Consider the following 20262-nt stretch of genomic DNA (forward strand, 5'->3'; position numbering starts at 1 on the left):
CATATTTTCAGGTGTTTATTGGCCATTTGTATATTGTCTTTGGAGAAGTATATATTCAGATACTTTACCTTTTTTTTTCGGTACGCGGGCCTCTCACTGTTGTGGCCTCTCCCGTTGCGGAGCACAGGCTCTGGACGGATGCGCAGGCTCAGCTGCCGTGGCTCACGGGCCTAGCCGCTCCGCGGCATGTGGGATCTTCCCAGATCGGGGCACAAACCCGTGTCCCCTGCATCAGCAGGCAGACTCAACCACTGCGCCACCAGGGAAGCCCCTGGATACTTTACCATTTTTAAATTGAGTTGTTTGTCTTACTGTTGAGTTTAAGAGCTCTTTATATATCCTGGATACAAGTTGCTTTCAATATGACTTGCAAAAATTTTTTCCCCAGATTCCTTATTGGTATCGTTTGAAGCACAAAAGTTGAAAATTTTGATGAAATCCAGTTTTTTAAAAAATTTTGTTACTGTGCACATGGTATCATATCTAAGAAGGTTTTACCAAACCCAAGATCACAAAGATTTATTCCTATATGTTCTTCTAAGAGTTTTTTTTGGTTTTAGCTCTTTCATTGAGGTCTGTGATCCATTTTGAGTTAATTTTTGTGTATGGCACAAGGAAGGATTCCAGCTTGATTCGTTTGCTTTTACGTATCCATTGTCCAAGCACCATTTATTGAATTGCCTTGGCATTCTTTTTGAAAATCAATTGACTGTAAATATGAGTACTTCTGCACTTCCACGTATATTCCATTTATCTATATGCCTATCCATTTTTTTTTATATATTTATTTGGTTGCACTGGGTCTTAGTTGTGGCAGGTGGGCTCCTTAGTTGTGGGTCATTGGCTCCTCAGTTGTGGCATGTGAACTCTTAGTTGCAGCATGCATGTGGGATCTAGTTCCCTGACCAAGAATTGAACCTGGGCCTCCTGCATTGGGAGCATGGAGTCTTAACCACTGCACCACCAGGGAAGTCCCTATGCCTATCCTTTTTTGCCAGTACCACTTTGTTTTCATTATTTTAGCTTTCTAGTAAGTTTTGAAATCAAGAAGTGTAGTCTTTCAACTTTGTTCTTCTGATGGTTCTAGGCTGTTGATGGATTTCTTTTTTCTTTTCAGCTTTTTTTAAAAAAAATTTATTTTATTTATTTTTGGCTGCGTTAGGTCTAAGTTGCTATGTGCGGGCTTTCTCTAGTTGTGGCAAGTGGGGGCTACTCTTCACTGCGGTGTGCGAGCTTCTCATTGCAGTGGCTTCTCTTGTTGCGGATCACGGGCTCTAGACGCGTGGGCTTCAGTAATTGTGGCACATGGGCTCAGTAGTTGTGGCTTGTGGGCTCTAGAGTGCAGGCTCAGTAGTTGTGGCACACGGGCTTAATTGCTCTGCGGCATGTGGGATCTTCCTGGACCAGGGTGTGAACCTGTATCCCCTGCATTGGCAGGCGGGTAACCACTGCGCCACCAGGGAAGCTCTTCTTTTCAGCTTTTTAAAGACTGCTTCTTGTCTCCTGCATGATATTTAAAAGGAAATCTGCTGCTATTCTTAGCAGTATTCCTCTGTATATGATGTGTTCCCCTTTCTCCCTCGATTCCTGGCTGCTTTTAACATTATTCTCTCTAGTTTTTAGCAATATTATTAAAAATGTATTTTAGTGTGTGCTTAAAAAAAAAACACTTCTGCTTGAGGTTTCTGGAGCTTCTTAGATGTCATGGTTTATAATTTTCAAATTTGCGGCCATTATTGAAATATTTTTTCCTGTTCTATTTCCCAGTTATGGACTCCAGTTACATGGTATTAGACATCTTAAAATTGTTCCGCAGCTTACTGAGACTGTTCATTTTTTTAAACCTTTTTTTCTTTCTGTGTTTCATTTCACCTAGACTGTGTATCTATTGCTATATCTTCTAGTTCACTGATTTTTTTTTTTTTTTTCCTGTATGGTCAAATCTAGAAGTTCCATTTTAAGTCTCTTTTTTATCATTTATCAATATCATGTTGATATTTTCTTTTACATCTTTAAATATACTTATAAAATTTATAATAGCTGTTTTAAGGCCCTTGTTTTATGGATTCTGTCATATTTTATTTTTTTTTCGGTCTGTTTATGTTTCTGTTGGCTTTTCTCCTGATTATGGGTTGTGTTTTTCTGCTTCTTTGACTGGCGGTTTTGATTTGACATCAGACATTTTGAATATTTCATTTTGCGTGGTGAATTTTCTAGTGTTCCTTTAAAGAGTGTTGGATTTGTTTTGTCATGTGTTAAGCCTTTTGTGGATCAGTCTGGTCCTTTCTAGGCTTGCTTGTAAGTTTATTTTGGCAGATCCATGGCAGCTTTTATTCTAGTATTTATTTAGACCTACTTTAAGGTATGAAGACTTCACTTACTGCCCTGCATATTAGAAGGTCTTAAAATCAGCTATACTTCAATTAAAAAAAGAAAACAATACTTAAAAAAAAAAAAAGTCTTTTGAGAATAGAACTTGGACTAGTCTCAGCCCCGTCCTCAGAAAGTTTCCTCTCACACACTTGCAGTATTCAACCAAAGACTCCAGTGTCTTTTCTGCATATCTCTGAGGCTTTCTCTATATACCTCTCCCTCTTTTTTTGGTATTCTACCTCACAAATTCTAGACATCTCATCCTTTCTGAACTCCTGTCTCCACATTCTCAACTCTGGTAGGCCAATATGATTCCACCTCTCTGCACTGCTATCTAAAATCTGTTTCCAGGCACTAAATCGGGGCATTCAGACATTTTAATTTATTTGCTTCTTTTTCCTTACAGATCAGTTTTGAGCTGCCTATAGTTCAGTGTCTGAAAACTGTTGTTTCATATAAAGTTTACAGTTTTTAGTTGAAGTTGTGATAAGTTCCAGTTAGGAAATGACCCTTGAAATATTAGTATAAGTTTTAAGTAGACAGAAAGTGTGGTGGAGAGAGATTGAAAAGAAAGAGTAATAGTCCTCTCTAAGAAACTATTTAGGATAGATAAGGAGTTGAAAGAGGTCTCAAAAATGCCTCTCAGATTCTATATTAGGGTGACCATAGGTGGTACACCATTAATGAAAACAGGAATTATGGTATGAAAAGCAGATTTGACAGTTTGATAATAGATTCATATTATGTACATCTTAAATCTTAAGGTGCCTGTAGGGCAGTGGTCCCCAACTGTTTTGGCCCCAGGGATCGGTTTTGTAGAAGACAATTTTTCCACAGACTGGCAGGGGCACGGTGTCAGGGGGGTGGTTTCAGGATGATTCAAGCACATTACATTTATTGTGCACTTTATTTCTGTTAATATTACATTGTAATACATAATGAAATAATCATACAACTCACCATAATGCAGAATCAGTGGGAGCCCTGAGCTTGTTTTCCTGTAACTAGATGGTCCCACCTGGGGGTATTGGGAGACAGTGACAGCCGAAGTGTGTTGCTTATGGTCCAGTCTAGTATGTAAGATGCAGCTTAATGGTCACTTGCCACTCACTGATAGGGTTTTGATATGTTTCTGCAAGCAGTTGATTTATTATGGTCTCTGTGCAGTCAAACCTCTCTGCCAGTGAAAATCTGTATTTGCAGCTGCTCTCCAGCACTGCAGTGGGGAACAGCTGTAAATACAGATGAAGCTTCCCTCATTCGCCCACTGCTCATCTCCTGCTGTGTGGCCTGGTTCTTTAAAAGTTCAAGATTCAATTGAATGTATGGCTGTGGATCTTTGGAAAGTTATTTGGTCTTTTTTTTTTTGTGGTACGCGGGCCTCTCACTGTTGTGGCCTCTCCCGTTGCGGAGCACAGACTCCGGACGCGCAGGCTCAGCGGCCATGGCTCACGGGCCTAGCCGCTCCGCGGCACGTGGGATCTTCCCGGACCGGGGCACGAACCCGTGTCCCCTGCATCGGCAGGCGGACTCTCAACCACTGTGCCACCAGAGAAGCCCAGTTATTTGGTCTTAAGATGAGATTTTGGTAATTGTCATTGTATAGATATTAATGTAAACTATGTGCTGATGAAATTCAGGGTGAGCATAGAGAGTGAGAAGAAAAGATCACATTGCAAATAGGCTGTACAAAAGAATGGAGCCCTAAAACACTAAGAAGAAAATTTTTAATAAGAAGGAAGCATGGTTATCAGCTTTGAAGTTACAGGGGTTAGATGACTTAGAATACTTTTTTTTTTTTTTACATTTTTATTCAGGTGGAATTCATATATTATAAAATTAACCTTTTTTTTTTTTCTTTGGTACGCGGGCCTCTCACCGCTGCGGCCTCTCCAGCCGCGGAGCACAGGCTCCGGACGCGCAGGCCCAGCGGCCGTGGCCCACGGGCCCAGCCACTCCGCGACACGCGGGATCCTCCCGGACCGGGGCACGAACCCGCGTCCCCCACATCGGCAGGCAGACTCTCAACCACTGCGCCACCAGGGAAGCCCTAAAATTAACCATTTTAAGGTGTACAGTTCAGTGACATGTAGTACATTTACCATGTTGTACAACCACCGCTTCATCTAGTTCCAAAGATTTTCATCACCCCAAAGAAAACTATACCAATTAAGTGGTTATTCCCTTACCTTTTCCCCCCTTTCTCCATCCTCTGCCACCATAAACCTATTTTCTGTATTTATGGATTTACTTATTCTGGATAGTTCATATAAATGGAATCACACAATGTGTGACCTTTTGTCTGGCTTCTGTCATTTCGCATAATGTTTTTGAGATTCATCTGTTGTAGCATGTGTCATTGTATGGATATATACTGCATTTTGTTTATTTGTTCACTTGGTGGGCATTTGGTTTGTTTCCACCCTTTCGCTGTTGTGAACAGTGCAGCAGTGAACATTCATGTACAAATATTTGTTTGAATACCTGTTTTCAGTTCTTTTGGGTACATACTTAGGAGTGAAATGGTGGGTTGTATGGTAATTCTATATTTAACTTTTTGAGGAAATGTCAAACTGTTTCCTGCATTTTACATTTCCATCAGTAATGTATAAGGGTTCAAATTTGTCCACATCCTCCTCAACACATGTTATATTCTGTGTGTGTGTTTTATATATTTTTATTTTTATATACAGCAGGTTCTTATTAGTTATCTATTTTATACATATTAGTGTATATATGTCAATCCCAATCTCCCAATTCATCCCACCACCACCACTCCCCCACTTTCCCCCCTTGGTGTCTATACATTTGTTCTCTACATCTGTGTCTCTATTTCTGCCTTGCAAACTTGTTCATCTGTACCATTTTTCTAGATTCCACATATATGTGTTAATATATGATATTTGTTTTTCTGTTTCTGACTCACTTCACTCTGTATGACAGTCTCTAGGTCCATCCACATCTCTACAAATGACCCAATTTCATTCCTTTTTATGGCTGAGTAATATTCCATTGTATATATTTCCCACATCTTCTCTATCCAGTCATCTGTCGATGGGCATTTAGGTTGGTTCCATGACCTGGCTATTGTAAATAGTGCTGCAGTGAACATTGGGGTGCATGTGTCTTTTTGAATTATGGTTTTCTCTGGGTATATGCCCAGTAGTGGGATTGCTGGGCTCACATGGTAATTCTATTTTTAATTTTTTAAGGAACCTCCATACTGTTCTCCATAGTGGCTGTATCAATTTACATTCCCACCAACAGTGCAGGAGGGTTCCCTTTTCTCCACACCCTCTCCAGCATTTATTGTTTCTAGATTTTTTGATGATGGCCATTCTGACCGGTATGAGGTGATACCTCATTGTAGTTTTGATTTGCATTTCTCTAATAATTAGTGATGTTGAGCAGCTTTTCATGTGCCTGTTGGCCATCTATATGTCTTCTTTGGAGAAATGTCTATTTAGGTCTTCTGCCCATTTTTGGATTGGGTTGTTTGATTTTTTAATATTGAGCTGCATGAGCTGTTTATATATTTTGGAGATTAATCCTTTGTCCATTGATTCATTTGCAAATATTTTCTGCCACCCATTCTGACGGTTGTCTTTTTGTTTTGTTTATAGTTTCCTTTGCTGTACAAAAACTTTTTAAGTTTCACTAGGTCCTGTTTATTTTTGTTTTCATTTCCCTTACTCTAGGAGGTGGGTTAAAAAGGATCTTGCTGTGATTTATGTCAGAGTTTTCTTCCTATGTTTTCCTCTAAGAGTTTTATAGTGTCCAGTCTTACACTTAGGTCTTTAATCCATTTTGAACTTATTTTTGTGTATGGTGTTAGGGAGTGTTCTAATTTCTTTCTTTTACATGTAGCTGTCCTGTGTGTGTGTTTTAATTCTAGCCATCCTATTATTCCTTTTTGATAGGGATTGCATTTTGATCTGTAGATGACTTTGGTAATATTTCCATCTTAACAGTATTAAGTCTTCCAATCCATGAACACTAGATGTCTTTCCATTATTTAGGTCTTCTTTAATTTCTCCCAACACTGTTTTATAGTTTTCATTGTACAAGTCTTGCATTTCCTTGGCTAAGTTTATTCCTAGGTATTTTATTCTTTTGGATGCTGTTATAAACGGAATTATTTTCTTAATTTCATGTTCGGAATGTTTGTTTCTACTATATAGAACTGATTTTCGTGTGATTATGTTTTATCCTGCAACTTTGCTGAAGTTTTTTTTATTAGCTTATTAGTTTTTTGGTGTGTGGGTGTATTTGGGATTTTGTCTGTATATAAGGTCATATCCATTTGTGAATAGGGATAGCTTTACTTCTTCCTTTGAAGTTTGGTTGCATTTTATCTCTTTGTCTTGCTCTGGCTTGAACTTCCAGTGTAATGTTGAAAAGCTGTGGTGAAAGCAGGCATTGCTGGTGTTCCTTACTTTAGAGAAAAACTTTCATTCTTTCACCATTATGTTAGCTCTGAGTTTTTCATAAATGCTCTTTATCGCATCGCGGAAGTTCCCTTCTGTATTAGTTTCCTGGAGTTGCCATAATGAAGTCCCACAGACTGAGTAGTTTAAAACAACAGAAATTTATTTGCCAGCAGTCTAAAGGCTGGAAATCTGAAATCAAGATGTCAGCTGGGTCACACTTCATCTGAGACTCTGGGTAGAATCTTTCCTTGCCTCTTTCTGGCCTCTGGTGGTGGCTGTCAATCCTTGGTGTTCCTTGGCTTGCAGCAGTGTTAACTCCATTCTCCCTGTGTCTCTGTCTTCTAAGAAAGACACTAGTCATTGTATTAAGGACTCACTCTACTCCAGTATGATGTCATCTTATCTTAGCTAATTACATCTGTGATGACCCTGTTTCCAAATAAGTTCCCCTTCTGAGGTATTGGGGGGTTGTGACATCAACATATCTTTTGGGGAGACGGAGTCAACCCATAAAACCTTTTATTCCTAGTTGAATATTTTTTATCATGAAAAGGATTTTGTGAAATGGTTTTTCTTTATCAATTGAGTTATCATGTGGGTTTTTTTCTTTCATTCTATTGATGTGGTGAGTTGCATTGATTATTTTTTTCTTATGTTGAACCACTTTTGCATTCCTGTGATAAGTCCCTCTTGCTCATGGTATATAATCTTTTTAATGCTGTTGCATTCAGTTTACTAGTGTTTTGTTGAAGTTTTTTGCATCTGTATTCATAAAGGATATTGGTCCATAGTTTTTTTTTTGTTGTCTGTCTGGCTTTAGTATCCGGGTAATACCTCATACAGTGAGCTAGGAAGTGTTTCTTCCTTTATCCTTTTATCCTTTAGAATGATATTTTAATGAAAGTTTTCTCTGGTATTAAAAACGTGCTGTCTTCAGAATCTTTTGAAGCATTCCTATGTTAGAGACTTTCTAAATTTTTTTCTAGATTTTATAGTTTTTCAATTTCCTGCTTTGTTGTCAGTGTACCTCCTGCTGCTTATAATCTTATTTTACTTTTCCAGTTTGCAACTTCTAATCTGCTGTGAGTGAGGAAAACATATGGCAGAGTTAGTTTAAGTTGTGTTTTTGGTTAGGTTAAATAGAATCTGTGGAAAAACAGGAGGTATTCCTCCTATAAAGGAAATAATATATTTTAGTGCAAGGGCTTTGTACATCTTTTTGGCTATTTATAATCCTTTTTGTTTCCATTTTTTCAATTATGACAGGTTAGGTGATCAGATGACCAAGTTCCAGATAGGGGAAGAATTTCTTCACCTATGTATCCTAAAATTTATATTTGCATGTAGATGTAGTTAATCTGGAATGCCCCCACTATTACAAATGAATTATAAAGAAATAAACTATCTGTATAGCTTAGAGGTTATTTTTCTGCTAAGACTCTGTTAGAAGGATGAATGTCTCGGTAAGTTTCTTTAAATATTGGTCTAAAAATTATGTTGTTCCAACACACCAAAGATGGATGAAATAAATGAGGTTAAATGGGTAAAACAAATCTTTGTTTTATTGCTAAAATAAAGGTCAGTATAACTTCCTTTTTATTTTATTTATTTATTTTATTTAAAAGCATTCCCACTTGCTTTTTTGAAGAACTCCTACTAATTTTCATTATTCTGACACTTTTTCACTAAATGTCATTACCTAATGTCTTCTGTACTTCCTTGTCCTACCTATATATATCTCAATCCATTTTTATATTCACTCCTTTGCATGCCTCCTCAACCCTGACCATGTTATTCTCTTGGCAAACCTCAACTGTGGTTAAACTAACTCCCTGTCTACTCTGTGGTTGGACCAGAAAGTAGATTATAGCTGTAGAAAAACAAAAACCATGCATTTCGTGTTAAATATGTGACCACAAATCTGAAGTAACCATCCCATATTTTCTTTATTTCTTCACATTTTGAAAACTTTTGAACGTTCAGAAATGTTGCAAGAATAGTATGATTGAGCATCCATATATCTTTCATCTAGATATACCAGTTTGGATGGGGGGCTGGGTTGCCACATTTCTCCCCAACTTTTTTTTTTTCCCCAAACCATTTGAAAGTTACAGACATCATGGCACTTTGCTCTTAAATCTTTTTGGCATGTGTCTCTTAAGAACAAGGACATTTCCTCCACATAACCACAGTATAAATACCACCTTCAGGAAATATAACATTGATAAAATACTGTTATTTAATATTTTATTTATAATCAAATTTCCTTCATTGTCCCAATAATGCCCTCTTACAACTTTTTTGTTCTTTCACTTTAGGATCCAGTCAAGGATTGTGCATTGCATTTCTTGTTACGTTTCTTTAGTTTTCTTTAATCTAGAATAGTTCCCTAGCCTTACGCATGTTTTCCTGACACATTCTTTGAAAATTTTAAGTCACTTTTTTGCAGAATGTTCCTGAATTTTTTCTGATTCCTGGTCAGATTCAAGGTAAACATTTTTGGCTGGAATTCTACACAGGGCTGTTGTGTCTTTCTTTTTTTTTTTTTTTTTTTGCGTTACGCGGGCCTCTCACTGCTGCGGCCTCTCCCGCTGCGGAGCGCAGGCTCAGCGGCCATGGCCCACGGGTCCAGCTGCTCCGCGGCACGTGGGATCCTTCCGGACCGGGGCACGAACCCGTGTCCCCTGCATCAGCAGGCGGACTCTCAACCACTGCGCCACCGGGGAAGCCCTGTTGTGTCTTTCTTAATGCATCACACTAGGAGACATATTATTTCCTAAAGGACTTTTTATGTTGCTTTTGAAATTCTAGGCTTTTAATAACCTTATCTGTGTCAGATAATGCTAAAAGTTGGTATCATTGGCATCTGAATTTAATGATTCAAGTGTGACTTGTTTATTTTTGATCTAGCAAAGAGGAATTATAAATTAGACCTTAAAGCCTTTCTTTAGATAATTTTAGTATGCCTATTTCTAGCAGAAATTCCTTAAGGTTTTTTAGTATGTTAATATGTTACCTTTTATGTTTTCTAGTTTTGAAATAAATTTTTATCTGTTAGCAAGAACATTTTCTTCTTTGAAGTAGTTGGTCATTGGGTTACAGCCAATGCTTTGTTTTGTTTTTTAAACACCACAGCCATTAGACCATAATCTCTAAGAGAGGAGGGACCCCCAGCTCCTAAAACTAGGAGGACATGTGAATAAATCCTTTTTTAATAAACGTTTAAAAAATGAACCCTACTTAATTTTAATAATCCTAAGTGTGTGTCCTTGTGCCAGTAGTTATACATGAATGATATCTCTTTAAGTCTTTATTTAACAAACTAGAATTAGCACTTATTATTTTTTCCTACAAAAATGCATGACCTTTGCAAAAGATGAGAGAATGGAGGCATTTGTGCTACAGTGTGACTTTTATAATTTACATTTATATCAATTGACTAATTTGTATTGTGCTGAGCTGTTATATCATTAAAAACCCAGGTTTAACATTGTAATAATAGTGGATGATGAAGGTGATACACAATATGCAAGATGCTCTGTGGTTATGACAGGGAAAGAAAGGCTATTCTCAGGAGAAAGCTATGTCAAATACTTTGTTTGAAAGTTAGATTGAAACATATGGAATCGTCATTTTTTTTTTATTGACAACCAGGTGATTATACCTGTAGCTCTTTTGTTTTTTTAATGGTGAAATTCCAGCAGGAAAATGAATGTGGTGCAAGTCTGAAGAAACACTCTAGCCCTTATTCTTTTTATCCCCAAGGTGAAATAATTAGTAATGTATTCAGCTTTTACTGAATGCTTGCTATTTGTATAGTAAACTTTCGGTATGCTATAAAACAAGTGTGTTGTTTTTTCATTTAATTTTTTAAAAGTATTTATTTATTTAGCTGTGCCATGTGGCTTATGGGATCTTAGTTGCCCCACCAGGGATTGAACCTTTGTCCCCTGCAGTGGAAGCATGGAGCTCTAACCACTGGAATGCCAGGGAATTCCCTGTAGTTTATTCATTTAGTTTTCACACCTCTATGGCGTGTGTGTGCATTTACTATCTCTGTTTTACAGAGCAAGAAACTGAGGCCCAGAGAAATTAAGTAATTTGTCTGAGGTCACACATTTGGATTCTAGCCCAGGCTCCACTATGATTATCGCTTACAGGTGATATTTGATAGCCAGGGGTTTTTTTGTTTGTTTGTTTTGATTTGTTTTAAGGAAAGGAGCTATCTATTTCATTACAGCAGGAAAAAAAGTACAGATGAGTCCATAAGGAATAGAACTGAAAAAATCACCTGTGATTTCATGAGCAAGAGATAGGTTTTTCTTCTTCTAAATGTTTACACATTTAAACATACAGCTTTTTCAAAAGGGGAAAACTCAACATGGTTTTGTAATATTTTTAATATATGAGCAAAACTTCATTCCATTTGATAAGATACTTTAGAATTATTTTTTATGACCTATATTTCGTATCTAACATCTTGATAATTATGGTTTATTCAGTAATTCCGTATTTCTGGATATGTCTTGAAACAGTCAATAATGGCACTTACCCTTTTGTTTACATCAATGCTCGCATTTTTATTTTCTAGGAAACATGACTAGACATGAAATTGCTATGCCCAACCCCAGTGATAGAAATCATGCAGAGAGAGGAAATCACCTAGCATAAAACAAATGGGGTAGCATGTCAAAAATATTTCCTTTTATATATTGAATGAGACAAACTAATGACCCTGGCTTGCCCAGTTTCTAATTTTAGCAAGTCACTTCACTTTTCTAAGTTTGTTTCCTTATCATTAACATAAGGCCTCTTGTCTGTTATTTTGAAAATGGAATGAAAATAATGTATGTCATGTTTACGTTACGTATTTTTAAGCATTATATGTAAAGAAAGTAACAAAATGAAAGATTGGAACACTGTTGTTGCTTTTTCTTGGATATTAAAGAGATACATATGTATATATATTTTTAATATAGCTTCCCCCCATATTTAAAAATACTGTTTTTGATTGAGGAAAAAAAATACTGCCTTTAGCCTTCTTATTTCTGTAACATTCTTGTCCCTGAAGTGTCACTTATCATTGCTAAAAGACTCTCGCTCCATTGGTGTTACTTCATCCTTACAAGCTTTGATGTATCTATATATGTCTATATCTTTTTTTTTTTCCTTTTTTTTGCGGTTCGCGGGCCTCACTGTTGTGGCCTTTTCCGTTGCGGAGCACAGGCTCCGGACGCGCAGGGTCAGTGGCCATGGCCCACGGGCCCAGCCGCTCCGCAGCATGTGGGATCTTCCCGGACCGGGGCACGAACCTGTGTCCCCTGCATCGGCAGGCGGACTCTCAACCACTGCACCACCAGGGAAGCCCTATATCTTTTTTTTTTTTTAAGAAGTTTTAGGTTTATAACAAAATCAAGAGGGAGGTTTAGAGATTTCCCATATACCCCCATCCCCCCACATGTGAAACCCTCCTCACCCCCAATTACCAACATCACTCACCAGAATAGTACGTTTTTTGCCAAGGATGAACCTGCATTGACACATGATAATCACCCAAAGTTCATAGTGTACATTAGTGTTCACTCTTGATGTTGTACATTCTGTTGGTTTGGACATATGTATAGTGACATATCCATCATTATAATAGCATACAGAGTATTTTCACTGCCCTAAAAATCTTCTGTGCTCTGCCTATTCATCTCTCCCCACCTCCCTCACCCCTGGCAGCCATTGATCTTTTTATTGTTTTCATAGTTTTACCTTTTCCACAATGTCATATAGTTGTAATAATCATACAGTATGTACCCTTTTCAGATTGGCTTCTTTCATTTAGTAATACGCATTTAAGTTTCCTCCATGTCTTTTCATGGTTTAATAACTCATTTCTTTTTTGGCATTGAGTACTATTCCATTGTCTGGATGTACCACAGTTAAATTATCCATTCACCTCCTGAAGAACAGCCTGTATGCTTCCAAGTTTGGGCAGTTATGCAGTAAACATAGCTATAGCTATAAAATAAATGTTGTAAACATCTGTGTGCAGATTCTTGTGTAGATATGTTTCCACTTCCTTTGGGTAAAATAACAGAGGATGATTGCTGGATGGTATGGTAAGAGTACATTTAGTTTTGTTTTTTGGGGTTTTTTGGGGGGTGTTTTTTTTTTTTTTTTTTTGGTCCACACTGCACAGCTTGTGGGATCGAACCCAGTCCCCTGGCAGTAGAAGTGTGGAGAGGACATTTAATTTTGTTAAGAAACTACCAAGCTGTCTTCCAAAGTGTCTGTACCATTTTGCTTTCCCACCAGCATTGAATGAGAGTTCCTGTTCTCCACATCCTTGTCAGCAATTGGTGTTGTCAGTGTTCTAGATTTTGGCCATTCTAATGGTGGTATCTCATTGTTGTTTTAACTTGCAATTCCCTAGTCACGTGTGATGTGGAGCATCTTTTTATATGTTTATTTGCCATCTATAGATCTTCTTTGATAAGGTATCTGTTAAGGTCTTTGCCCCATTTTACAATGGAGTTGTTTTCTTTTTTTCTTTTTTTTTTTTTGTGGTATGCAGGCCTCTTACTGTTGTGGCCTCTCCCGTTGAGGAGCACAGGCTCTGGACACGCAGGCTCAGAGGCCATGGCTCACGGGCCTAGCCGCTCCACGGCATGTGGGATCTTCCCAGACTGGGGCATGAACCCGTGTCCCCTGCATCGGCAGGCGGACTCTCAACCACTGAGCCACCAGGGAAGCCCTGGAGTTGTTTTCTTATTACTGAGTTTTAAGAGTTCTTGGTATATTTTGGATAACAGTCCTTTACCAGATGTGTGTTTTGTAAATATTTACTCCCAGTCTGTGACTAGTCTTCTAATTCTCTTGATGTTGTCTTTCACAGAGCAGAAGTTTTTAATTTTAACAAAGTCCAGCTTATCAATATTTTTTTCACAGATTGTGTCTTTATCTAAAAAGGCATCACTGTAGCCAAGGTCATCTAGGTTTTTTACTATGTTGTCTTCTAGGAATTTTATAGCTCTCCATTTTACATTTAAGTTTGTGATCCATTTTGAGTTCATTTTATATATATATATATATATATTTATATATATATAATTGGCTGTGTCAGATCTTAGTTGCAGCATGCAGGATCTTTTCATTGTGGCACGCATGCTCGCTCTTCGTTGCGGCGTGCAGGCTTCTCTCTAGTTGTGGCACACAGGCTCAGTAGTTGAGGCATGCAGGCTCCAGAGTGCGCGGGCTCAGTAGTTGCGGTGTGTGGGCTTAGTTACCCCATGGCGTGTGGGATCTTAGTTCCCCAACCAGGGATCAAACCCACGTCCCCTGCATTGGAAGGCAGATTCTTAACCACTAGACCACCAGGGAAGTCCCCAGTTTGAGTTCATTTTGTCAAGGGTGAAGGTCTGTGTCTAGATTCATTCTTTTGCATATGAATGTCCTATTTTTCTAGCACCTTTTGTTGAAGAGACTGTTTTTGCTCTGTTCTTATTGCCTTTGCTCCTGTGTCAAAGATTAGTTGACTGTTAATGGGTGTTTATTTCTGGGCTCTCTACTCTGTTCCATTGATCTATTGAATATTTCCCTCTTTTTTCCTCAATACCATATTGTCTTGATTACTGTAGCTTTATAGTAAATCTTAAAGTCATGTAACGTCAATCCTCCAACTTTGTTCTCTTTAAATATTGTCTTGGCTTTAAGTCTTATCCTCTCTATGTAAACTCTAGAATCAGTTTGTTGATAACCATAGAATAATTTTCTGGGAATTTGATTGGGGTTGCATTGAATCTGTAGATCAGGTTGGGAAGAACTGACAACCTGACTATTTTGTCTTCCTTTCCATGAACATGTTATATTTCTCCATTTACAGTTAGTTGACCCTTGAACAACGTGGGTTTGAACTGCGTGGGTCCACTTATACCTGGATATTTTTCAATAGTAAATACTATAGTACTACACAATCCATGGTTGGTTGAATCCGTGGATGTGGAGCAACAGTGGATACAGAGGGCCAACTATGAGTTATACATGGATGAACTACTGCATTGTTCAAGGGTCAGTTGCATTTAGTTCTTTGATTTCATTCATCAGTTTTGTAGTTTTTCTTATATAAATCTTGTACATATTTGTTAGAAAATTTTCATTTTGGGACATGCTAATGTAAGTGGTATTGTGTTTTTAATTTCAAGGTCCATTTATTCCTTGGTATATAAGGGAAGAAGTTGATTTTTGTATCGTGCAACCTTGCTATAATCACTTACTAGTTCAAGGATTTTTTTGGCAGATAGATTTTCTACATAGGCAATCATGTCATCTGTGAAAAATGATAGTTTTATGTCTTCTTTCCCAATTTGTATACCTTTGATTTCCTTTTATTGCTTTAGCAAGTACAAGAACTTCCAGTACTTTCAACCAGATGTTGAAAGGTATGGTGAGAGGGGACATCCTAGCCTCGTACCTGATCGTAGTGGGAAAGCTTTGAGTTACTTTGGGTACTAGACCCTTATCAGATAAATGATTTGCAAATATTTTCTCCCATCTTATAGGTTGTCTTTCTTGATAATGTCCTTTGATGCACAAAAGTTTTCAATATTGTTGAAATGCAGTTTATCTTTATTTTGTTTCTTATGTGTTGGTGCTGTATCTAAGAATCCATTGCCAAACCCATTGACATGAAAATGTACTCCTGTGTTTTTTTCTAAGAGTTTTATGGTGTCAGTTCTTATATTTAGTAAGTATTTTCATCAGCAATTAGGACTAATTTTACTTAATTTTTTTAAGCTTTGGATTCCTTTTATTTCTTTTTCTTGCCTAATCTAGCTAGAACTCCAGTACAGTGTTTATTAGAAGTAATGAAAGCAAACATCCTTGTTGATTCTCTGTTTTTCTACCTTTTTATTTTTGTATTCTACTTTTTATTTTGTTTATATCCATTTTACTTTTTATTATTTCCTTTGTCCTATGTAGGTCTCTTTGAGTTTATCCTGTTTTCAGTCCATTGAACTTCATGTATAGATTTGTAGGTTTCTTTTTCATATTTGGAAGTTTTCAGCCATTATTTTTTCAGATATTCTTCTTTCTCCATTTCCCCTCTGGGAAAGTTTGTATGCTAGTGTTGGTATGCTTGACGGAGTCCCAGAAGTCTCTTTGGCTCTGTTCATTTTTCTTCATTCTTTCCTCTTTCTGCTCCCTAGACTGGATGATCTCAATTAACCAGTCTTTAAGTTCATTGTTTCTTCTGCCTGCTAAAATCTGCTGTTAAACCTCTATAGTTTATTTTTCATTTTAGTTATTATACTTTACAGCTCCAGATTTTCTCTTTAGTTCTTTTAATAATTTCTCTGTATTTATTGATATTCTTCATTTGTTAAGTCATCATTCTCTTGGTTTTCTTTAGTTCTTTGTTCATGGTTTCCTGTAGCTTTTTGTACACCTTTAAAGATTGATTTAAAGTCTTTGTCTAGTAAGTGCAGTGACTGGGTTTCCTCATGGACAGTTTCTATTAATTTCTTTTTTTTCTACAATGGGTCATACTGGCTTCTTTCCATGCCTCTTAATTTTTTTGTTGAAAATAAGAGGTTTTGAATATTTTAACATAGTGAAACATAGGTAAGCCCTTGTGCTCTTTCTTCTGGGAGCCACCAGACAGGTCAAAATATGCAACTACAGTTCTTTGAGAATAAGATCTGTGTTGCTCCCTCTGGCACTTGAAACCTAAACCCAGAGTGCAGGCTGCCTTCCTTATGGTTGTTGCCCGTCTAGAGTGGCACTGGGAATGGTAGGTGGGCAGCTTAAATCTTCTTTCTTCAGCAAGCCTTCTAATGGTGGTTGTAATTTTTTTACTAGATTCCAGAGGTTCTGCAGAAGTTGATTCTGATACTTTTTGGCTGCTCATTAGTTGCTTTTATGGGGGAACCAAGCCCCAAAATTCCTTTCTCTATCTCTTTTGCTGATGTCACTTCCCATGGACATATTAATCTAACTTGTGGATTATCTACACACCTTACTTCTCCTTTACCATTTGTAATCTGTTTTATGACTTCAGTGAAACTCTTGTATCTGTTAGCAACTCAAAGAGAACTTAGACCATTTTAGAACTTCAGATATCAAGAGTTCTGTGTAGTGTAAGGATTAGTTACCTTTCTAATGAAGGAAAAAGGGGTGATGATATTTGGTTCAAACATATTTTAAATTTAGTTTTGGAATATTGGTATAGATTTTTAATACCTATATATTACTTGGAGGCCCAGGATAGATACTTTGGGTGATTTAAGTCAAAGTTAAACTTGTATAATTCACATCTAGATAATTGAGTTGGCTGCTTCTTTTTTTTTTTTAAAGTCACTCATTTATTAGTGAATGGAAGGCAAGATTTTTTATCATGGATGATTAAGCACCTTATAATTTTCATTTAGCAAATAAATGCTTATCACTATGTCAGGGTTTCTCAACCTCAGCATTATTGACATTTTGGGTGTTTTTAATTCTTTATTAGGCAGACACTTCAGGATCTAATCTATGGGCACTGCTTTTAGTAATCATGTCGTTTTTAACACCTTTAGTTTGGGAGAGTTGCTCAGCTTCTTTTGTTTTTCTTGACTTTGAGACTATCAGACTTTAAGCCACTAGTTTTAGCTTCCGTTGATGATTATTTTTTAGTCTCTCATTTTTTGTATGTTTATTGGTTGGCATTTTACTGTACAAATGAACTTTTTATTTCTCCTTCAATTTGAGGTTACTGTTTCCTCATTATTAGATTCAAATTATGCATTTTTGTTAGAAATACCACCAAAGTAATGTTGTATCCTTCTAAGTGCATCATATCTGTTGGGATAGGATGTTATTTTGTCCCACTGTAGATGATAATAATTTTGGTTATTTGGTGGTATCTGCCATGCTTCACTGAAGTTAAAACTTTGGATTTAATAACTTTGACACTTTTATCAGTGGATTTTTGCTACCTTTATGACCATGAATTTCTGAATATAAAAAATTAGAATTAACATATTGTCCCATACAAGCACCTTGACATTTGTCCAGGGATAAATTTGACAAATTCTGCGTTTCTGTTGATTCTTTTTTTCTCCTTGGGATCAGAACAATACAATGCCTTATCAAATGGAGTCTCTTTCAGAAGTGCTTTCAGAAACTTCCCATTGAACATAGAGATAGGTTTTCGGCTGATGACACAAATATTAGATCTTTTGTTATTGTCCCACAAATCCCTGAGGCTCATCATTTTTTTTTAGTCTAATTTCTTTAGATTGGGTAATTTCTACTGATTTGTCTTCAAGTTCATTTATTCATTATCATTACTCTGTCATCACTTTTCTATTATTGATCCCATTCAGTGAATTTGTTGTTTCTGTTACTGTATTTCTAGTTCTAAAATTTCCAGTTAGTTCCTCCTTATGTTTGTTTCTTTGCTAAAACTTTCTATTGGGAAGTTTGTTTCAAGTGTGTTTATAATTGTTCACTGAAGTGTTTTTTTTTTTTTTTTGAATATTCATTTATTTTTAATGACTTATTAGAACAAATACCTATAGATATCATTATATATATGATATATAAATTAACTATACAATATATCATGTATTAATTATTAAAACATACTCTGGTAAATATTATATATTCAATATGAAACAGGAGGAAAGGGGGCAGGGCACAACCTTTAAAAGAATTACATAGCCCGAGGACACAACATAAACTGATTAGAACAAAATAGGTCCAAGATGGCGGACGAGTCTACTTCCACTAGACCTTGAGCCTCAGTATACACTCATTGTAACACATCAGCAAGCTAAGCGACACACCCACAGGTGCCACGACAGTTCCAAGGATGACCATAAAGGTCAAAAAGTGGGCGGTGGCTCAATTCCTAGAAATCCCCACCCCTTCCCCAAAATAGCTGGAATACTCCTCCCACTCATCAGCGTATGAAATTACTCACCCCTATAAAACTAACAACCCCATACCCTGGTGCTGCCCTCGCCTTCTTTTTTTTATTTTTTTTTTATTTTTTTTTTATAGGTATACCTGGATTTAATTCTCACTTCTACCGCTTGGTAGCTGGATAGCCTTAGGCAAGTTTCATACCTCCCTGAAATTCACTTAATTCAGTCTGTAAAATGGCATAATAACTTATTATAGCATCCTTTTAGGAATTTTAAATCAGTTCTTGAAATAAAAGTACACAATATATAGACAAGTATGGATTCCTCAATAGATGTTTGACCTTTCATTTCTCCAGTATCCCACCCGCATCAAATAAAGAAAAATACTTTTTAAAATTTACGAATATTTCATTGTTGTAAAGTTAAAGCCATAAAAATAATCAAATGGCCTACTATCATACCGTTAGAAGAAAAAAAAAAGGTGTTCATGAGAGTTCCATATTAGAATACAAGTTTTCCTTAGGCACCTGTTTATGTATGCTATTCTGCTCTTTGCAATAAATAATTAAATTTAAAAGACTTAATTCCTCACTTTTAAGACCTTATTAGTTTACAAATTACATATTGACCTATGCTAAATTTTATACCGACCCATGCTAATGAATTCAGTACAGAAAACAAAAAACACTGCACTCAAGCAAACTACATATATATATATATATATATATATAACTTATATGAGAATTGCTACTCCAGCTTTCTTTTGGTTTCCATTTGCATGAAATACCTTTTTCCATCCCCTTACTTTCAGTCTGTATGTGTCTCTAGGTCTGAAGTGGGTCTCTTGTAGACAGCAAATATATGGGTCTTGTTTTTGTATCCATTCAGCCAATCTGTGTCTTTTGGTGGGAGCATTTAGTCCATTTACATTTAAGGTAATTATCGATATGTGTGTTCCCATTCCCATTTTCTTAATTGTTTGGGGTTTGTTATTGTAGGTCTTTTCCTTCTTTTGTGTTTCTTGCCTAGAGAAGTTCCTTTAGCAGTTGTTGTAGAGCTGGTTTGGTGGTGCTGAACTCTCTCAGCTTTTGCTTGTCTGTAAAGGTTTTAATTTCTCCATCAAATCTGAATGAGATCCTTGCTGGGTAGAGTATTCTTGGTTGCAGGTTTTTCTCCTTCAACACTTTCAATATGTCCTGCCACTCCCTTCTGGCTTGCAGAGTTTCTGCTGAAAGATCAGCTGTTAACCTTATGGGGATTCCCTTGTGTGTTATTTGCTGCTTTTAATATGTTTTCTTTGTATTTAATTTTTGACAGTTTGATTAATATGTGTCTTGGCGTATTTCTCCTTGGATTTATCCTGTATGGGACTCTCTGTGCTTCCTGGACTTGATTAACTATTTCCTTTCCCATATTAGGGAAGTTTTCAACTATAATCTCTTCAAATATTTTCTCAGTCCCTTTCTTTTTCTCTTCTTCTGGAACCCCTATAATTCGAATGTTGGTGCGTTTAATGTTGTCCCAGAGGTCTCTGAGACTGTCCTCAGTTCTTTTCATTCTTT

At 36.8% G+C, this 20262-nt stretch overlaps 1 protein-coding gene across 3 annotated transcripts in view; it reads left to right on the forward strand.

Annotated features, from left to right (window-relative positions):
* The window catches only part of ARHGAP5 (Rho GTPase activating protein 5), an 81369-nt gene that overhangs the window by 44865 nt on the left and 16242 nt on the right, over positions 1–20262 (forward strand). Inside the window, exon 4 of one of the 3 annotated variants that reach the window (XR_007475937.1) lies at positions 14677–14861. The exons of the other annotated variants lie outside the window; for them this stretch is intronic. The gene's annotated coding sequence lies outside the window, so the exon portion shown is untranslated. The remainder of the gene's footprint in view (positions 1–14676; positions 14862–20262) is intronic. 3 annotated transcript variants of the gene reach the window in all.

The sequence above is a fragment of the Orcinus orca genome, chromosome 2 (genome assembly GCF_937001465.1).
Source record: "Orcinus orca chromosome 2, mOrcOrc1.1, whole genome shotgun sequence".
NCBI classification, from domain to species: Eukaryota; Metazoa; Chordata; class Mammalia; order Artiodactyla; family Delphinidae; genus Orcinus; species Orcinus orca.